Here is a 22,697-nt window from a genome sequence, read left to right as displayed (position 1 = left end):
ATGTCTCTCATTTGATGGAATGTAGGTATCATCAAATAGGTAATTATTTGATCTATCTTCCTCAAGTGAGGAAAATATAGGAATAGAAGACAAAAGTGAGACATCTAGGTCTTAAATAGGGAGATCAACTAGAGGTCAAAAGATTAGAAGAAAAATTAATTAAAAAATTCTTTTTTTGGAGGTGGGGGGTGAGGGGGTTAGTGTTCTTATGATAATGAGACCAAAGGTGATATAAAGGTTCCCTTAAAGTACACACATGTTTAGAAAGAATGGGTACCCAAGGAACTAAATCTAGTTAACACTGATTTTTCTATTAACAAAAGGATATATCGCATAGCTCCATCTTCATACATGGTTTTGTCCTATTTTCCATGGATGGCATAAAGTTTAATTATAATAAAGTTGTTTAATTGATGCAGTACATAGGACCTTCTTACAATTACAATAAGTGGATGCAGATTGTGTTCGAAACTTACAATTGGAACAATTGTTGTTTTGTCAATGATGTCAAATCTATGGATGAGACATATTGCTACCTAATCTAAATGTCATATATATTTGATTGATGAAGAGGATTTTAGAGTTACCCATAACTATATTACTTAGAGAAAATGTTGAATTTAAGAAAAGGAAGTTACAATGGATATTGGATTAGATAGACTCTGATAAGGAAAAGTAATTGTTTATGTCAAGAAAGCCAAGCCAAGCCAAGCCAACGAAAAGAGTAAATTACTAAGGAGAGTTGAATAATGCTAGTGTCAATTGAGACAAAGTTAGTGCTTAGAAAATCCAATGTTGACCGATCATTAGCATCAACTAAGAAAGTTAGTTGATGCCAAGCTAGAAAGCTTAATAAGTGACTGAGTGTTAGAATTTAGTGACTATTAAGTGATAGTAAATGATCAATTCAAAGAAATCATAAGATCAAGTTGACTCAGTTGATTTCTTGGGAGATGTGAAATGTGTTGAAGATTAGATTAAGGAATTGGATCATTAAATTCAAGATTTCAATTAGGTAAATACCTAATAGAAGGATTCTAAAGAAGTTTCCAAAGGATGATCAAGAAGTTGTATAGATATATTGAATTGAGTTGAAGTTGATTATAAACACTAAGATCTATGGTAGATGTAGAAAATGGTAAAGCACAAATTACCTTATTAAAGGGATATTGAACCAAACCTTTTGTGCCATTTCCAATCAAGCCTAGCTGAGCCCATCCAATGTATATATGAAATTTCATATACAAAGAAAGGTTGATCAGAAGCACATAAGAGTGTGACTGTGAAGCTAAAAAAGAAAGCTTGTAGATGTGATATTGTTATTGATAAGCAATCCTAGGTAGAAGGATTAAGTGTTGATGAGAAGAGTAGACTAATTTCTTGAAGGGTGTCCAAGCATATCAACATCATAGATGAAAATGAAAGGCTTACTATTGAACCAACATAAGGATTAAACAAAGATTCAAACTAGAAAATGTGAGTTGTAATCACACAGATCAAAACCTATTGGTTTCTTTCCTATCATTGTAAATAGTTTGTATTGAAATAATTTTAACATAGGTTGACGTAACAATCAATGGAAAAATTAACAATCTGTATAAATCCTTTAACTAGGTAATATTCTAAATGGGATAATGAAAGTCCTCTTACAAGGCCACTCCTAATGGGGTGATTAAATCCTCTAACTAGGTCAGATTTAACAGTGTGTATCATAATCATTTAATAGGGTTGGCTCCTAATCAAGCTCACCTCAAAAGCATGAAAAAGAGTGACATGTTGCTAGTGTTTTCTCCCAAAATGGGTTTCCACAAATAATCTTGTTATCAAAATTGTGATGAATGTCTTATGAATGTTTTACATGTGATGATTTTTTTCTTTATGCAATGCAAGTTAAGTTTATGATAGTTTCATAGTATAGATCAAGCAACAAGAAATTAAGTAGGATTAGTTAAACATTGATGTGTTTAATGTTTAATAGTTCAAGTGATACATATATACATAGAGTAACTGATCTCTCCTCCCCCCCCCTCAATTATTCTAAACATTTCCAACAATTGATATCAAAGCTAAGTGTTTATAGAGAAAATTTTGAAGGTACTTAAAGCTAAAGATCATGATGAACAAGAGATATGTACCCAAGTAGGATAAGGAGAACTTTCTTGTATGGAAGACCTTGATGAACCTACACATATCCATTATTAGTGATGTTGCTATCAATTTTCTAAGAAATGAATATCTAGAGGTAACAACTATTCCTGTGACTACTAAAGAATTGAGACATAAGTTAAATCGCAACCAAGAATTGTTGGAGATTTCCTCAACCCTAAGCTATGCTAATTTTGATGACCTAACAACTACAATACTACAAAGAAGATGTCAGATAGAGTGAATACCATATATGGAAGTGATGAAAATGTACTAAGTGCCAAAGTAGAAAGTTTGAGAGGTAAATTTGATGATATGAGAATTACAGAAGGTGAGAACATAGTATAATATTGCACAAGAGTTAAAGAGGTTGGTAATGCTATTCGAGGACAAAATGGAACAATTGAAGATGAAATAGTGATAAGAAAGGTATTGAGGACTCTACTCCATATATATGCCATTAGAGTCTCTACAATTCAAGAATTGAGATGCACACCAGGTAACAAGTTGATCTGAGAAGGTGTAGTTGGTAGACTTAGCACTTTTGAGATGTCAAATTTTGATAACTACACACTTGCTACCATTGAATCTTCATTCAAGTCACAACTAACTCTTACTAAGAAGAAAGGAAAACATGTGAAGAATGAAAAAGATAGTTCTAATTATGAGATTGATGAGTTTGAAGCCCTCGTTGAAAAAATCTTTGGAAGAGGAAGAGATAAATACAAAGGTAAATTACCTATCATTTTTTTTCAATGCAACAAAGTTTTTCATATTGATGCTAGATGTCTTGATAGAGAAGATCAAGATGAAAAGAAGGAAAGAACATACAAAGGAAGAAAAGATGACAAAGACTATAGCAGAAGAAAAGATGAAAAAGGTAAGAAATCTTGTTAAATTATTGAAGAAAAGACTAATAATGAATCTAAGAGTGTTGTTGATGAAGTTGTCTATGTTTCTATGAATGAAGAGTCCAATAAAGATGAGAAAGCTGAATTAATTTCTTATGTGAACAAAAGTGATAGATGGATAATTGTCAGTACATGTTCCAATCATATGAATAGTAATAAAGACAAATTTGAAGATATTGGTCCTTACAATGGTGGATGTGTTAAATTTGGTAATGATATTCCATGTGTCATAACAGGTAAAGGCACTAGTAAACTTACTTACAAGATAAAATGTCAAGATGTTTACTAGGTTGAAGGACTTAACTACAATTTGTTGAGTGTTTTATAGCTAAAAAAATCAAGTTTTAGAGTTGAATTTCACAATAGAAAGGCCAAGATACATGATGGTGATGGTAAGATAATTGGAATTGGTGAGCATCCAAGAGTTAACTTATTTTATCTAAACCTCTTGAAAGAGACATGTATATTTGCACAACAAGAAGATGTTTGGTTATGGCACAAAAGATTATGTCATGTAAATTTTGACAATTTGGTGAATATTAGTAATATGAAGAAAGTAAGAGGATCACCTAGACTAAAGAAGCTTGACAATGCTATGTGTAAATAGTGTCAATTAGGAAAGATGACCAAGTCTAGCTTTAAGAGTAAAGCATATACTGCCAGTGATATATTGGAGTTGGTTCATACTGACCTATGTGGACCCATTGGTGTTAAAAGTTATTGTGGAGATAAATATTTCATTCTATTTGTAAATGACTACTCTAGAATGATGACTATAATGTTTCTTAAAGTTAAATATGATGCCTTTCATTTATTCAACTAGTATTTAGCCAGAGTGAAAAAAGAAATAGGGAAGAGTCTAAAGTGTTTGAGATATGAAAAAGGTGGTGAATTCATTTCACATGATTTTAACACATTCTACAATGACAAAGGAATCAAAATACATATATCAGCACCAAGGACGCCTCGTTAGAATAGGCTAGCTGATAGAAGGAATAGATGAGTGTTTAAATTCTAAAACCAACAAAGTTGTGGAAAGTGCAAATGTGAGAATTGATGAATTTGCAAAAAAAGGTGATGCTTTATGTAATGAAGGATTTGAAGACTATAATACATTCATCTATGTGGATGATGATGCTCCCATCATTCAAAATGAATAGACAAATCAAGCTACAAGTTCCCATCAAACGGGAAATGATGTAGTGGAAATAAAAAATGTCAAGCAACAGCGAGTGGGTGCCAAGCAAAAAATTGTAGATATCAAGTCATAGATAGGAAATGCTAACCATCAAATAGTGAATGCCAAGAATTGAAAACCTAAGATTATTTTTCTAGATGAACTTGGAGAAGAGCCAACAATAAAGCTACCTATATTATGAAAAATATGTGAGAAGACATCATAAACTTGATCAAATAATTGGAGATGTTGAATCAAGTCTTATGAAAAGGAGAAAACTCAAAGGTGACACATGCTTATTATGTGAATTCAATCCCCATTCAATAAAATATGCCTTAGATAATGAAGATTGGGCACATGCTATGAACAAAGAAATTGACCAGATTGAGAAGAAAAATACTTGGACCTTAGTGCCAAGACCTAAAGACAAAAATGTCATTAGAAAAAAGTGGATTTTCAGGAACAAGTTCAATGAAAATGGAAAAGTAACAAGAAACAAAGAAATACTGGTATGCAAGGGTTATGCACAAGGAGTCAACTATGGAGAAACTTTTTCTCCTATGGCTAGACATGAAGGAGTCAAAACTCTTATTCTATACTCAGCTTAAAATAACTTTAAGGTATATCATATGGATGTTAAATCTACATTTCTACAAGGTATACTAGAGGAAGAATTATACCTTGAATAGTCTAAAGGATTTGTAGATCCAGACAAGAGGAACATGGTATGCAAACTAATCAAATATCTTTGTGGATTAAACAAAGCACCAAGAGCATGGTATGAAAAGTTACATAACTATTTCATGAAATTTGGTTTTGAGAGAACAAATGATAACAACAATCTATACTTGAAAAATGGAAAGAATAATGAAGCACTATTATCTAAGAGATTTGTTAATGATATCATATATAGAGGAAGAGAAGTGTTATGTAAATCATTTGTTGATGAAATAAAAAAGGAATTTGAAATGTCTATGTTTTGTGAGATCAAATTCTTTTTTGGTTTACAAGTGTGCCAAAAGAAGTTTGGTATTGTCATTTCACAAACCAAATACATTAAGGAAATATTGAAGACTTTTGGTATGGAAGATTCAAGATCAGTGAGAACACCTATGTCTATAGGACATAAGATACCTAAAAATTGTGATTCTACTTATGTCAACCAAACCCTATATAGATCCATGATATGAAAATTGCAATATGTTGTTGGGATTGTTGCTAGATTTTTAGAAAATCCTAAAGAGAACCACATGATGGTTTTAAAAAGGATAATGAGATATTTGAAAGGTATTGAAGATTATGGAATATACTACAAGAGAAGTGATAGATTTTAATTGAAGGTTTTTACTAACTCAAATTGGGCAGGAAATATTGATGACAAGAAAAGCACTAGCAAAGGTATTGTTGGCTCTTGAATTAATTTTTTTTTAATAACCCGGTGATAAGAACACATACACCTAGGGGAAGCTAATTCCCATGTTCAATGTACCTATTTAGAAACCAAGGCTAACTATAAGACTATTTACTCTCCTTCTTCTCTTTAGGCTCTACAAGACCTAGGCAGGTGGACTTTAGATTCTTTATATGGTACCAATGTCAAAGCATATAACTAAATCTATATAACATATAAAAAACCCTTAATCTTCTATTCTTATCCAAATAATCATGGATATGAAATAGCTAATGACATAACACATGAATTTGATAGACTAAGTGAGGGTAACTCTTTTTAGCTCTTCAATATGAAAGAGAAAAGATATTTGATTAATGATGTTGATATGTTAGCACAACCTAGGTATGAACAACAAAGACATGCAATCTCATAGCTGATCAATCCGTTATCCATTGGGTATAAACTAAGTCAAATCATACACATGGATATCCAAAATATACTCATATACTCAGATATCTGATCCATTCATTCACCTTGCAAATAGATGTATATCTTCAAAATGGGATTCATACTTATTAGATCCTCCCATGATCCCTACAATTCTGTCAATGCATATCAAGAAATTTACTCAAGCCCTTGAATAGAAAAAATTGTTATAAGATAGGGTTGTTGTTACACCAAAATATCGACCTATTAATGCCTGATACAACCACTAGACTTATAGAACATAGGAGGTTGTTAAGCCATGTTACAAATTCTAAAGGGAAAGGCTAAAGATTAGTCCAACAATTCCCCATTAGTGTTACCCAAGGAGATTAGAACCTATGACCAAGCTTTGATACCACTTGTTACAATATAGGGTTGTTGTTGCACCAAAAGATTGACCTATTAATGCCCAATTTGCTACTAGTAGACTTATAGAAAAGAGGAGGCAGTTAAGCCATATCATGAATCCTGAAGGGGAAGGCTGGTAGTTAGTCTAACAAAAATATGTAATGACATACAACTTCAAAGCCAAGCTCCAACTAGACAATAAGCACCTTATGCATAAATCAATCAAAACTTACAAACCTATGAAGATGGAGATGAATTTCATACTAAAAGTTTTAATAATCCTTTTTATTGGTTTCCATAAAATCAATACATCAAATATATGCAAGAATCAAAATATACACAATGGATGACTGTATAATTTAAATTATTCAAAAACACAATATTTTTGCTCTCATAATAGAGAAAATATGTCTAGGATAGTGGTATCAATGTCATAAAAGTGGAGTCATCCTTGTTATCATAGTAGTAAAGACTGGAAACCTCATTTAGTATCACAGCAAGTGGGGAGACTCTCGACCTAAAAACTAGAACCTTATTGGTATCACAACAATTGAAAGGATTTTTTAACAGAAACTAGAACCCCTTCCTCCTCATCCTAGAAATCCTTATATAGACAAGGATCGTAACAAACTACAGATAAGAGGACACATTTTAGAATATAACTGGAAAACATATGCTGATATATTTCTACAAAGTTACACTACAAACATTCTCTATATTCAAATAAAATAAAATAAATATTTGCAAAGCTAGCAACAGACACTTATTGTAGAAGTCCTCAACCTCAATTTTTTTTTCCTCTACTACCTTTAATCATGAAATTATTTAACTACCTCCACTGGCATAGCCTTTATATTTGCAACTTCCTTCAAAATATTGACCTCTTCCTCGGTGGTCATTCCATGAATCTAACTTTATCTTATTTTCTCTACTACTCCATCTGAAAATTTGATCTCCATAAAAAATATGTAGCTCAAGTAACTCATCATCATTCTTGTCTCTATTTCTTCCTCAAGCTCTACAATATAAATAAATAAAACCAATGTTTTCTATCACCTCGATCAAATCTTTAGCTGACTTCCTAGTGAGAGCTATGTGTCAACATCTGATTGGCTAGACTTGTCTCCTCATTACCTTTTTTGCAATGTTGCAACTTTCTTTCCTTGTTGACCATGTTGACCCATGACATTGTGAAAAAATTCATTCTAACCTTTATCATTGATTCATCACAGCTTATGATTTTTCTCTATTCTTGGCTATGACCATGCAAAGTAGCTAATCCTTTAACTTGTTTCTACTTCGCAACCTTTTCTCATGACCATATTTTAACTCTTGTGAATATGTGATCAATGGCATTTCACACCATCACTGATCAAACCTTTGGTTAGCACTAATTCCCTACAACCATGTGAGTACCCCTATTACTTTATAGCCCTTTCAAGACTTTGCAAGGTTGTAGTCATCAATTTCATTGAACAATCTCACCTTGTGACTACACAATCAAAGGACTTCATGCACTTTGTAGTCATGTTCACCAAGTTGCAACTTATTCTCTTCATTTCTTAGTTAGGATCATGACTGCATGAGTTAACAAATTCTTAGCCAATCACCTAGTTGCAGTCCACAAAATGGATACTTCTAATAACTGTGTAGCAATCAAACACCCCTTTGGTCCTCATAACCGCTTTGACTTCTTTTTGATTTAGAGATATCAGATGAATATTATATGTTTTTATCCATCAATCCTCCTTTAAAATCTGACCCCATCTACCTTTTGACTTTTCATCTTTCCTAGAGCATTACACATGTCATCTTTTGATAGGTCTACCTAGCTAGGTATTGTAGAGCTTGAAGAGAAGAAGGAGATTAAATAGCCTTATAGTTGGCCTTGGTGTCTGAATAGGTACATTGAAGATGGGAATTAGTTTTCCCTAGGTGTATGTGTTCTTATCACTGGGCTATTAAAAGCTATTAATTTAGGAGCCAATAGGTGCATTCTTTCTAGGAAAGAGATTGGTGTCATGGACAAGCAAGAAATTGAATTGCATTTCCCAATCAACAGTTGAAGCTAAGTATGTGGTAGCTACAGTGAACTATTCAAATATAATGTGGATTAAGAAATTGTTGAAAGGCATGAAAGAAGAGATTATAGATCTAGTAGTTATCTATTGTGATAACACAAGTGCTATTAACATTTCAAAGAATCTAGTAATGTACACTAAGATAAAATAGATTGCTATCAAGTATCACTACTTGAGAGAACTAGTTCAAGATAAACAAGTGAAGCTAGAATATGTGAATACAAAGGAACAAATTTCTAACATATTCAAAAAACTATTACCAAAAGATGCTTGTGAATATCTTACAAGTAAATTAGGGGTCATTCATCTAACTAAGGCTACTTAAGAAGCCAAGGTGCATTGCATCACATGTGCTACATGGCATGTTTTACATAGTGGTATAATACAAATCTACTTTGGGGACATGCCTAAGGTAGAATACTTTAGTACAACATACAAAGATCAATCATAGTTAGATGACAAGTATTAGCAAGACATACATAATATACATAATTCAGATGTATGAAGAATTTGAAGCTGAGACAACTACATGTCTTTGGCATTATTTTTAAAGAGGGAGAGATTATTAAAAGGAGAAAAGACTAAGAATTATCAAAATGACTTAGAACAAAAAGATAAACCTTAGAGGGAGAGAATCATAAAAGAAAGCCTATTGATAGAGGAAGTTTGACAAATTGAATGGATGAGAATCATAATCAAACTAAGGATAGTGGTCACTCATGGAAGTGAAATCTTTTGGATTGTATAGTAACTAAGTTATTATTAGTACTTTGAATATTTGAAATGTTGCCATCAATGCCAAAGAGGGAGATTGTTGGAAACTTACAATTGGAACAATTGTTGTTTTGTCATTGATGTCAAATCTATAGATGAGACATATTAATACCTAATCTAAATGTCATATCTATTTGATTGATGAAGAGGATTTGAGAATTACTCATAGCTATAGCACCTAGAGGAAAGGTTGAAGTTATGAAAAGAAAGTTACAATGGATATTTGATTACATAGACTTTGATAAAGAAAAGTAATTATTTATGTCAAGAAAGCCAAGCCAAGCCAAGAAAAAGAGTAAATTACTAAGGAGTATTGAGTAATGCTAGTATCAACCAATCCACAGTTAGTGCTGATAAAATCTAGTGTTAACCACACATTAGCATCAACCAAACAAGTTAGTTGATGCTAAGCCAGAAAGCTTAGATAATGACTAGATATTTTAATGCTAATCAAGTATCAAAATTTAGTGATTGTTGAGTGACAGTAAAAGATCAAATTCAAAGGAATCGTAAGATCAAGAGAACTCAGTTGATTTCTTAGGAGATGTAAAATGTGTTAAAAATTAGAATGATGAGTTAGATCATGAAATTCAAAGTGGTGATTAGGTAAATACATAATAGATGGATTCTAGAGGATGATCAAAAAGTTATATAGATACATTGAATCGAATTGAAGCTGATCATAAACACTAAGATCTATGGTGAATGTAGAAAATGGTAAAGCACAAAGTTCCTATTTAAAGGGATATTGAACCTAATGCAAGAGCATCTAGTGGTATAAAGGACATTTTGTATCACCCAAAAAATATTCTTAGAGATAGTTTTTGTTTAATGTGTTTTTATTTCTAGATACCCATTTGGGTCAAATAAAGGTTCCAACTCATAGTTCCACTATTAGTTTTATGGGTTAGAGTTATTAAGCACCTTGGGCTACATTTAAATGTAGAAAAAGGGTTATTTTGTAATTAAGCCAAAATTATGATGAGTTAGAGGGTGTAATTTGGAGGGATAATTATACTTGTAATTTAAAGCAATCTAGAAAAAGAATCAGGTCAAAAGGCTTTACGGTTATAAAGTTATTACAATTTTAATTTTCCTAGGGACTGCCTAAGAGCACTTCAAAGTTAGATTTGGGGAGCTAAATGGCCTTCTAAGGGGCCAAAAAAATGGGGGATGAGAAAATCTAGTCCATTGGGTTGTAGAGCGCTTTGAGATCTTTCCAAAAATGTAAATGGTTCATCAATTAAAGCCCTGGTTCAAAAGTTATGCCTCCTGGAATTTGGACTATCATTTTTTGATTCTTCTAATTTTACACCAACTCCTAAAGTGACTTCTAGAACCTTCTATTTGGCAGTGGATGCCAACTAGCATATTCTAGAATGTATTCCTAACCATAAACCATTTGGGGCTTATTTAAGAACACTTCTAGCATTGTAAAGACAATTCTCAGTGGAGTTAGAGAGAAGGTACTGTGTGGAGGAATTATTTCTCTAGAATCATACTATTGTAAGCCCATATGGCATTTTTCATTGATAATAATATTTTCCTTTTCTATGTGTTAATTCTAGTCTTTGGCTGTGTCTCCATCAAGTGGTATCAGAGTAGGTTTTCCTGAGTGTGTAGACAGATTGCCAACTGTGAGGTAGTTTGCACGTGGACTATGTGGTTGTGGGTTTAAGACAAGAAGATGCCTCCATGAAGGGAACATGATGGAAGGTCCAAAGTTGTTACTCTTGAGGTTAGAGCCTTCCAAAGATAATTTCAAGCATTGCAAGAGCAGATCCGCAGAGGAATGAATATTGCCATAGGTGATGAAAGTGAGGAAGAAAATGAAGAAGAGGAAAATATTGGATAGGAAAGGGAAGGTGATGGAGAAGTCCTAAATTAGGCAAAGAAGGGGATTTTTAGGGCCATTTCTAAGCTTGGAAAAAGAACTAAAATTGATGTGGATATGTTTTCAAGAAATCTAAACCTAGATGAGTTGATTGATTGGATCAATGAACCAGAGGAGTATTTTGAATATGAGGATATTAGGGACCCAGATAGGATTAAGTTTACAAAGGCCAAAATGAAAGGCCATGCCAAAATCTAGTGGCAAGAGATTTAGCTGGAAAGAAATAGAAGAGGAAAGGAGAAAATCACAACATGGGATTGCATGGTGGACAAACTAAAGAAGCAATTCATTCCTATTGATTAGAAGCTTGATTTGTTCAAGAAAATGCAAGGATTAAAGCAAGCACAAAAATTTATCTAGGAATATATGAAGGAATTTTATCAACTTCTTACTAGGTTAGGTCATGCAAAAGAAAATAAGGAGAAGGCTACTTATTACCTCAATGGGTTACGACCTAGCATTCAGGAGGGGTTAAGTATGGTTAGAATGACTAGCATTGAAGATGCATACCATTTTTCCCTACTAGTTGAAGACAAGATAAATAAAAGGTTTGAAGGAAGGAAAAGAGGGTGCAGTCAAGGAGGAGGGGGTTGCAATAGGTCATTTGGAGGCCAAAATGAGACACATAAGAAAAATAAGGATGTGGGTACTAGTAGAAACCAGAGAACCGAGGGTTTCAACCACTCCCATGATCAAAACTTTGGAGATCAGAGAGGAAGAGGTAGAGGACATGGACAAGGATCAGGAAGAGGAAGCTTCTATGGTACCTATTTTCATTGCAATGAAGAAGGTCATTGTGCCTTTGAATGCCTTCAATGACAAGGAAGGATAGATTTGAGAGCTAATGGTCAAGAAAGGGTTGCTCATGTGGATGAGGATGCACAATCATCACATTCAAAGGATGCAGAAAGAGGAGAGTTTCTAGTAAATGAAAGGGTCTTATTAAGTGGTGAGACTAAACTTGGACAAAGGAGGATTTTGTTTCGTACCATGTGCAAGTGTGAGGATAAGTGTTGTGATGTGATTGTTGATGGTGGAAGCACTTACAACTTGGTGTTTGAGGAGATGGTCTCTAAGCTAAAGCTCAAGAGGGAGAAACACCCCCAACCCTATCATATTGCTTGGGTGAAGGATGATCATAAGGTCCTGATCAGTGAACAATATTTGGTGAAGTTCAAGATTGGGAGTCACCATGATGAGGTTCTCTATTACATTATTTGTAGTGCACCAAGTTATTACAGTCAAAGAAACCAACAAATGTATATATATATATATATTTTAAAATTTATGGAAGCATTTTTTTTCTTGGTTCATTTATCTACAATATTGATGTACATTACTATAATATATTTAACTAACTTCACTAACCACTTTAATTCCTTCCAACTAGAATATTATTTGAAATTATAACAAAATGTCTTAATAACCAAATGTAGCAAATTCAATGGAGATATACACATTTTCTTTCAGAATAGGTTTAGGAAAAAAATATAACAACTTTACTCATTTCTATCTACTATAGAATAGTGCATGACATTTAAATTTATTTAATCACTTAATCACTAAATGTAGCAACATATTAACAAGTATAGTCCACCTTTACAGTCCACTTATACAATTTCTAGCTTACAAGTTGTCATATAACAGAAGACTGGGGGTTAACCAATGGTGACTCTCCCTAATACAATAAGAATTCACATGGATGTATGCTTTTGCTACACATGAAATAAGACAACATCCTTCTTCTCTTCAAGTCTTCAAAACCATAGACAACAACCTGCAATAAAACACACACCAACAAGCCCATGGTACTCTCCTCCCAACCTTAGGAGTTTTCAAGGCCACCCCCGAGCTGGGAGAACCTTGACTTGGTGGACACACATTACTGACAACTATCTAAAACACAATTCTCACGTTACAAAACTGTTCACACATTTTACAGTTCACAAATAAAACCACAAAAATTCCCAAACAAGGTATACCACTTAGGATCACATGTAGATCCATCTCAAGGGGTAAGGGTGGAAAATGAATGCTAGGGAGACTCCACCTGAAACTATGCCTTCACTAGGCTATACCTTTTATACACATGCCTTCACATGACAACCCAACAACACATACTTGCCCTCACATGGAATCCTTACAACACTTATAACTCCAGCAAGGTGGCATATGGGGCCCATAACACCCATATGGCATCCCTCTCCTACACAAGGAGAGACTCTCACCCAACACATTCCCTATGCACCCCTTACCCTCACAAGGCTCTCTTTCCTTCCTAAGGGATGAGACTCACCTTGTCACACCCAAAAAAAAAGACTACAACAAGAACACATGAATTTACAATCACAAAGTAAATCACAATACACCCATACACAAAAACTAAAACATGATCCCTTAACCTTAAACAACAAAACATTACTACACACCATATTACAACTATATTACAAAAAACTCACATGCATACAACAATAAAAATAACATACTTAACAACAAGCTTTCATAGCAAGGGTACATAATGTTACCAACCTAGTTTCCAAGCTAATTTGAGCTCCCTCTCTTTTTCAGGAATCCTCCTCCTAAGTTGTCTTCTTCCCTTGTTTGTTCCCTCTCCCAAAATTACCCCCACTTAGATTTTTAGATCTCCCAAAACTCTCCCCCTAGAATGTTTTTTTTTTCATGCTTAAGTTTCCAAATTCGGCCAACCTAGGAATCCACAATTTTGGGTGCTCTTTTCAATGCCTAGGGAAGCTTATAATACTTTAAAATGCCCCTATCCCCTAGGTATATCATATGCACTTTAAAATAAGGCCTCTAACTACCCCTAGGGATGGTGTAAACCTCCTAGAAATTCACAAAAGGTGTGCATTCGACCTAACATGGAAAACATCCCTCTTGGACCCATAAATACACCTAGGGAAAAAAAATCCTACCAAACCACTCCTTGGTTCACTCAACCACCTACCATCCCACTAAGCATGCTACAAAAGAGACCATGTGTCAAGTGACACCACAACACATGCAACACACTTGGCAAGCCATCAAAAAAAAAAAATTCTTTTATAAAATCACAATAATACACACAAATGGGTTTTACAAATAAAATACAAGGGTAAAAAGGTTATACCCTCCTTAGGGTTAACCTTGGTTTTTCAAACACCTAGCAAGGTTCTCCATAAATCCATGGGCTTCTTTCCTGCACACTTGTTGCAAATATCAATAGTCCAAAAATAAGATGATAAAATGATAACATAAATATAAATCACATACATTCTATCATCCATGAAGAACACAACTAATATGAAATATGTATTTCAATTCATATCACATTACACAGTTCACATTTGTAGCAATTTTCTAGTCTAGATAATAAAACATTATGATCATTTATTCTTAAAGAAAATTATGGAATTAATCTATATTAAGCAATGCATCAAATATAATAAGAGTATACAATTCTAGTTTATTCCTATAAATGATACATGAATTCTTAATGTTACTCTCAATATGCTAAGACATGATAATCTAGCACCATATGGAAACCACAATTTAAAAATCAAAGATTCACTTGAATATAACATAAGCCTTAATCATGAAATATGGATCATCAAGAAGGTAAGTAAGCATATTAAATAACATCATGAAAAATAATTAGAATATTAGTGTCCTAATAACATCATAAGGAATCATCATATAGCCTAATGATATAGGTATCAATGTCCCAATAACATAACACAAAAATAAATAGTCTAAGGATCAAAATATCAATGTCCATAGGAGGTAATAATGTGTCATCTAGAGTCTAACTATCATAGTCCAAAAGAAACAAAATATCAGTAGTGTTATGATGGTTGGGGTGGGACATGACATTATTCCAATGGATGTCTTCCATTTATTGTTGGGAAGATCATGGCAATTTGATAGGCGTGTTGTACATGATGGTCATGCAAATACATACTCTCTGACAAAGCATGGAATTCACCACAAACTAAAACCCTTGATAAAGGAAGGTGAAAAGGTATGCATTAGTGCTAGGATATGTCTTGTTGATGGAAGAATTTTTTTGGATGGTATGAAACATCAGTGTATGTGTTATGCTTTGATTCCTAGAAAAGATAAGGAAGGTAGTTGTGAAATTCCACCTGAAGTTTCAAGCCTATTAAGTGAGTATGGAGATGTCATCTCTAATAATGTTTCATAAGGGTTTCCACTAGTAAGCCAAATCATTCATCAAATAGATTTAATCCCTAGAGATAGTTTGCCTAAGAAGGCTACTCATAGGATGACTCCTACTAAAATTGAGGAGCTAAACAGACAAGTTCATGAGCTATTGAGGAATGGTTTGATTTGAGAGAGCCTAAGTCCATGCATAGTACCTACAGTACTGGCACCAAAGAAGGATGGAGAGTGGAGAAAGTGCATAGACTCTAGAGCTATAAACAAAATAACCATCAAGTATTGGTTTCCTTTTCCAAGAATGGATGATCTTATGGACTGCTTGAGTGGAGCTCAGTACTTCACAAAGATAGATCTTAAGAGTGGCTATCACTAGATATGGATATGAGTGGAAGACTGCATTTAAGACCAAGGAGGGTCTATATGAGTGGTTAGTCATGCCCTTTGGACTAACCAACGTGCCAAGCACCTTCACACAACTTATGAATGAGGTACTAAAAAAATTCTTGGGAAAATTTGTTATTGTCTATTTGGATAATATTTTAATTTTCAAAAAAACATTTATTGCACATTCATAGTGTCCTTGAAAGGTTGAGGGAAGAGAAAATGTTGATTAATTTGAAGAAATGTAGCTTTGTAAAAAAAAAGAGTTAGTCTACTTGGGGTTTGTTGTATCATCTGAAGGTCTCAAAATGGATCCAAAGAAGGTAAAGGCCATCTTGGAATGGCCTACTCCATGGTCTGCTACTGAGGTGAGATCATTTCATGGTCTAGTTAGTTTTTACAAGAAGTTCATTGAGAATTTCAGTGGCATATGAGCACCCCTGACTGAAACAATAAGGGGTGATAGGAAAGAGTTCAAGTGGACTACAATAGCTATAAGGAGTTTTGAACTATTGAAAAAGAAGGTGATAGAACAACATGTGTTGGCACTTCCTAATTTTAGTAAAGTGTTCCAGGTAGATTGTGATGCTAGTAGCAGTGTTATTGGGGTTGTATTGAGCCAAGAAGGTAAGCCTATTGCATATTTTAGCAAAAAATTGAATGATGCAAAGAAGAAGTATTATGTTTATGGTCAAGAGTTCTATGCAATAATTTAGGCCTTAAAGAAATGGAGGCATTATTTATTGCCAAAAGAATTTTTCTTGTATACTGATCACCAGGCATTGCAGTACCTAAATAGCCAAGGTAAATTGAACCAGAGACATTTGAAGTGGGTAGAGTTCATGCAGAGCTATACATTTTTGTTGAAACATAGAAGTGGAAGGTCTAATAGGGTTGTAGATTTATTGAGTAGGAGACAATTGTTGCTAGCAATGATGCAAGTTGAAGTGGTTGGGTTTGATGAACTCAAGAATGTATACCCTAAGGATCCTAATTTTGCTAAAGTGTGGAAGTCTTGTAAAGAACCTATTATTGTAGCTAGAACTAGGTGGCTAGATTATTTGATTCAAAATGGTATGTTGTTCAAGGGCAGTCAATTATGCATTCCAAGGAGTTCCATGAGGGAAAATTTGATCAAGGAGAAATAGAGTGGGGGGATGGTAGAACACTTTGGTCAAGATAAGACCATTGCCATTCTTAGAGAACATTATTTTTGGCCTCAAATTTCACAAGATGTGAAGAAGTTTGTACAAAGTTGTCAAGTATGTCAAGCAGCCAAAGGATTTAGTCACAATATTGGACTCTTTCATCCATTGCCTATTCTATCGAAGCCATGGGAGGACATAAGTATGGATTTTCGAGGACACAAAGGGGTAATGACTCAATGTTTGTGGTGGTTGATAGGTTCTCCAAGATGGTACATTTCATCCCATGCCACAAGACTCATGATGTTGTACATATTGCAGATTTATTTCTTAGAGAGATGGTGAGACTAGATGGCCTCCCAAAGAGTATTGTTTCTGACAGAGATACTAAATTTGTGGGGTTTTTCTGGAGGACTTTATGGAAGATTTTGAGGATAGAATTGAAGTTCAGTTCTACACATCATTCGTAGACTAACAGACAAATAGAAGTAGTAAATAGAAGTCTGGGCAATTTGCTAAGGTGTTTAGTGGGAGATAAGCCCAAGGGATGGGATTTGATTCTACCACAAGAATAATTTGTTTACAATAATTTTGTATTGGTAGATCACCATTATAAATTATGTATAGAAGTAGCCCAAGGGCTACACCAAAATTGAGGAAGATGGAGTAAGGGGAGAGGACAAGTGCCGAGGCAAAAGAATTTGCTGAACATGTCAAGAGCCTACATGAGGAGGTCCCTACACACATTACCAAGATGAATCAATAGTATAAAGCTAGGGCAGATCAAAGGAGGAGACATAAGGAGTTCCAAGTAGGGGATTTGGTTATGGTACACTTACGAAAGGAATGGTTTCCAGTGGGTACTTACAACTAGTTAAAGATGAAGAAATTTGGCCCCTCCAAAATTTTGAAGAAACATGACTCGAGAAATGCTTATGCAGTGGAGTTTCCAAATGGGATTTACATTTCTCCTATCTTCAACATTGAAAACTTAAAAAAATATCATGATGATTGTGCAAATGAGGGGTTGATGCTGGAGCCATGTCCAATTCCTACTTTTAAGAAGGAGAAGATAGAAGAGATTCTAGATAGTCGGGTGGGTAGGAGTACCAAAAATAGCCAGTATGAAGAATACCTACTGAAGTGGAAAGGATGACCAATAGAGGACTCAACTTGGATATCAGTAGTCGAGGTTGCCCATTTGGGTTTTCCTCTACCATAAAGGTACAAGGTCACTTTTCAATCTACCCTGAGTGTCTGATGCAGGAGCATCCAATGGTGTAAGGGCAATCCTGTATCACCCAAAAAAATGCTTAGATATAGTTTCTGTGTAATGTGTTCTTATTTATAGATACCCATTTGGATCAAATAAAGGTTCCAACACTCACAGTTCCACTATTAGTTTTCTAGGTTAGACTTTTTAAGTACCTTGGGATACATGTAAATGTGGAAAAAGGGTTATTTTGTAATTAATCAAAAATTATGATGAGTTAGAGGGTGTAAGTTGGAGGGATAATTATACTTGTAATTTAAAGTGCTCCAAAAAAAGAATCAAGTCAAAAGGCTTTACGATTAAAAAGTTATTGCAGTTTTAATTTTCTTGGAGACCTCCTAAGAGCACTTCAAAGTCAGATTTGGGACACTAAACAGCCTCGTGCAGAGCCAAAAATGGGGGATAACTAAAGCTGGTCTATAGGGCTATACAAAACTTTGAGACCTTTCTAAAAATGTAAATGGTTCGTAAATTGGAGTCTCGGTTCAAAAGTTATGCCTCCTAGAAGTTGGACTATCGTTTCTAGATTCTTCTAATTTTACACTGACTTCTAATGTGACTTTTGGAACCTTCTATTTTGGTGGAGGATGACAACTAGCATATTCTAGAATGTATTCCTAACCCCAAACCATTTAGGGCTTATTTAAGAACACTTCTGGCATTGTAAAGGAAGTTCTTAGTGGAGTTAGAGAGAAGGTATTGTGTGGAGGACTTCTTTCTCCAAAATCATACTATTGTAATCCCATAGGGCATTTTTCATTGATAATAATATTTCCCTTTTCCTTTTTGTTCATTCTAGTCTTTGGTTGTGTCTCCATCAGAACTAGACTTTTGGTACCTTGTCTAGTCAAGCCTAGCCGAGCCTAGCTAGTGTGTATGAGTGAGTTCATATATAGAGCAAGGTTGATCAAAAACACACAAGAGTGTGAATGTGAAACTAAAGGAAAAAATGCTTACAAATTTGATTTTGTTATTGATAGGTGATTTTTAGTAGAAGTCTTAATTTTTTATGAGAAGAGTATACTAATTTCTTGAAGGGTGTCCAAGTAGATCAAGATCGAAGATGATAATGAAAGGCTTCTTAGTGAACCAACATAAGGAATGAACAGAGATCTGAACCACCAAAAGTGATTTGTAATCACACATATCAAAACCTACTATTTTATTTCTTATCATTGTAAATAATTTTTTTTTATATACTTTTAATAGAGGTTGACCTAACAGTCATTAGAAGACCTAATGGTCTATGTAAATCCTTTAACTAGGTGACATTCTGAATGGAATGATCAATGTCTTCTTACAAGATTACTCCTAATAGGGTGATTAAATACTCTAACCAGGTCACATTTCACATTGTGTATTGTAAACCTTTAATAGGGTTGGCTCCTAACAAAGCTCACTTTAAAAGAGTGAAAAAACCTGACATGTTGTTGATGGCTTTTCCAAAATTGGGTTTCCACATAAAATCCTAGTGCCAAAACTATAATGAATTTCTTATGAATGTTTTGCATGTGATGATGTTTTTTCATTATGCAATGCAAGTTAAGTTTACGACAATTTTACATTACAAATCAAGCAACAAGTTAAGTAGGACCAGGTAAACATTGATGTGTTTATTGTTTAATAGTTCAAGTTTCACATATAGGCCATGAATAACCCCCCTCCCCCCAATATCGCTCTCAGTTATTCTAAACATTTCTAATAGATTGTGCAATATAAAAGGAGTGTACATAGGTATGCATTGTCATTAAATTATATACAATGCAAAGAAAATGATCAAAGTAAAAGGCTCACTATGTATATTGATGGAAGGCCAAAAGAAATAGGGAATATTGCAAGTTTTATAAATAGTTCTTGACATGTGTCAACTAATAAGTGGCTGAATTGTATATTTGATGAACACAAGGAAAATTGTGTTTTTGTATGTATGGTAAAGTCAATAAGTGCAGGAGAAAAGCTTTTGATAGATTATAATTTGAATCATGTAGATACAATTTTTTTAAAATTACTATCATGGGACTGGTAAGTATAAGATATTTTAAACCAATTTCCTCCAATATATAATCTATTATTGTATTAATAATTTTTGGTTAAGTCTATTACTTTCATTTGGCTACTGATTGCTAAGGATTACTAATCTTTTTCATAGGGCAACATGGATCCACCATGTTGGTCTGATTTTTTACATAGTAACTTTTCTTAAAATCATGATATAAAAATTAGATGTGAGTTCTTTTGTTTGATCCTAGGGTTTCAGGTTTTGGGTCTTGTATTTTGATATCCTTTAAAATTTGTATAAAACCCTAGGTCTTGCCCTTTTAAAATTATCTTGGTGCAAATTTTTTTAAGAAAAGGGTCAAATATTATTTTCCTACCTACTTCAAAATCATTGTTGAGTCCTTTTTGAAAAGGTCTTGCCCTACTATTGGATCTTGTTTGGATCCACAGATCTCGCATGCTCACTATAAAAAGTTGAGAGGCTGTTTACTATAGCGATGTAGTGACCATTAGAAAACTTTGTTTTGGTACTAAAAAATGAGGTCTAGTGCCAAAGAAGTGTATTAATTTGAAAAATTTATGCTCACATGCTCTGCCCTAGGGTTGTCAGTATCAAAAAGGATGCACGAGGAGCAATTTGCAAGTGTTGTCACCGGGACCCAAATTTTTTTGGTGAGTCACTATGTTATGACTAAAAAATCTATGCGCCCTACCAGTAGCAACATAGTGAGTGCTCAAAATATAAAGAAAGTGGCAACCTTTTTAAAGATTGATGTGACTGCAAAATTATGATGTAGTTTCATAAATGTGTATGACCACCTTCTCTGACAGTAGTATTAATTGGTGAAATTTCAAAAAAATGTGTCATATATTTTTTGTCACTAGAGTTCTTAATCTACCAAAGCTCACTACATTACGATCGAGAAAGTCATCAAATTTTTGGTAGTGACATAGCGAGTGCCCAAATATTGCAAAAGATGGTGTTCTTTAAAACGAGCAGTGATTTTGAGGATCCTAAGGAAGATATCTTATAAACTATGCCTTTATTTCTGTGACAGTGTCAATCATGGTTATTCTATTTTTAATTTTCTCGGTCTAGATTTCTAATGGGTTACCAGAGCTCACTATGTTGCTATCAAAAAGTAAGTGACTTTCGCCGATAGTGATGTAGTGACCTGCTTGAAAATAACAAACACGACAAAGCCAAAGAGGTATGATGTCATTGGGGATTAAAATAATATATATACACTAGCATGTTAGGCCAGTTCAATGTTAGTAGTGACTTGGACCCACACCCCACGCATAAAACATGTAAAGGATTATGATCATCAGATCAAGCATGGATCAACAATACTTTCTTTCTCGCTATGGAAAGATGTGCAAAAATTATGCATAGCAAGGTAGCAAGGGACCCACCACATTTTTAAAGATTCATGTAGGTTCCAAGCCCCTAGATTAACTTCAAATTCATGGCCATCTCTATCTCACTATGAAGAGTTGTACAAAGATTATGTATAGTGAGATAGCGAATGAGGGACCCACCATTTCTCTCTTAAGAGTTGTATCAAATGTTTGCCACATGATCAAAGTAGCACCAATGGTTATCGCTATCTCAATATAGCACGATGCTTGAAAGTTATGCATAGCAAAGTAGCGAGTTGATGATACATGTCCCCAATCATCAGTGGGCCTAGACTAAAATGCCATCATTGAAGGAAAGGTATAGATGGAATCATTTTATTGGCTTGATTGCTAGTGTGTTAAGAAGAAAGGTGAGTCAGCCCAATTTTTATTCCTGGATCATACAATTTTTTGAGGATCAAAGGTGCAAATTCAAAAGGAAATGTGATGTCACTCTATTTTTCAATTCTATGCATTTATGATGAATGAAAGCTTCATCTATGAGAAAAATAGAGTATAATACAAGAGATTTTTCCATTTTTAGTCTCATGCAAACAAAGATTTCATGTTTTCTGAGCACAAGAGCCTACTGATGATATTGTGATAAGCTAGCAAAGACGTGAAGCAATCCTTCCTATTCATGAGCTATTGAAGAGGTTTAGAGAAGAACAAGTTTGGAAAATCAAGTAAGTACTCATATTATAACATTTGTAGCATTCCAATTCCTATGAATTATAGTCTAGATGCCTCCTAAGAAAGCAGTTTCTAGGCAAGTAAATTATATGGATAGGAATGTTCATGATGATTTGCAAGAATCACTCCCAAAGTCCACCATTAAACCTGCACAAGTTAAGAAGTTAATTTCCTTAAACCCTAGGCTTAAGATTTTTGATGGCTTGTATGACAAAGGGAACTAGGTTAGGGATGTAACAACTATGCAAATTGGTCTTGTTTTGTTCAAAAAATGGTTTTAATAAAGGAATTTGTTTGCCCCTCATGCTAACATCTGGAATTTTGATTTGGGAAAACTAGTAGTTTCAAGTGTTTTCATGAATTATGATTTTCTTCAAGCCATTGCCAAGAATTATGACCAAGCTATTAGGGTGATGAG

The 22,697-nt window shown here is 34.1% G+C and overlaps 1 pseudogene; it reads left to right on the top strand.

Moving 5' to 3' along the window:
• LOC149536814 (uncharacterized) overlaps nt 1-22,697 on the top strand; it is a 94,153-nt pseudogene that overhangs the window by 49,787 nt on the left and 21,669 nt on the right.

This window comes from Cupressus sempervirens, chromosome 10 (genome assembly GCF_028749045.1).
Source record: "Cupressus sempervirens isolate cs-2001-9-10 chromosome 10, ASM2874904v1, whole genome shotgun sequence".
Lineage (NCBI taxonomy): Eukaryota > Viridiplantae > Streptophyta > Pinopsida > Cupressales > Cupressaceae > Cupressus > Cupressus sempervirens.
This window is presented reverse-complemented; position numbering and strand designations above follow the sequence as displayed.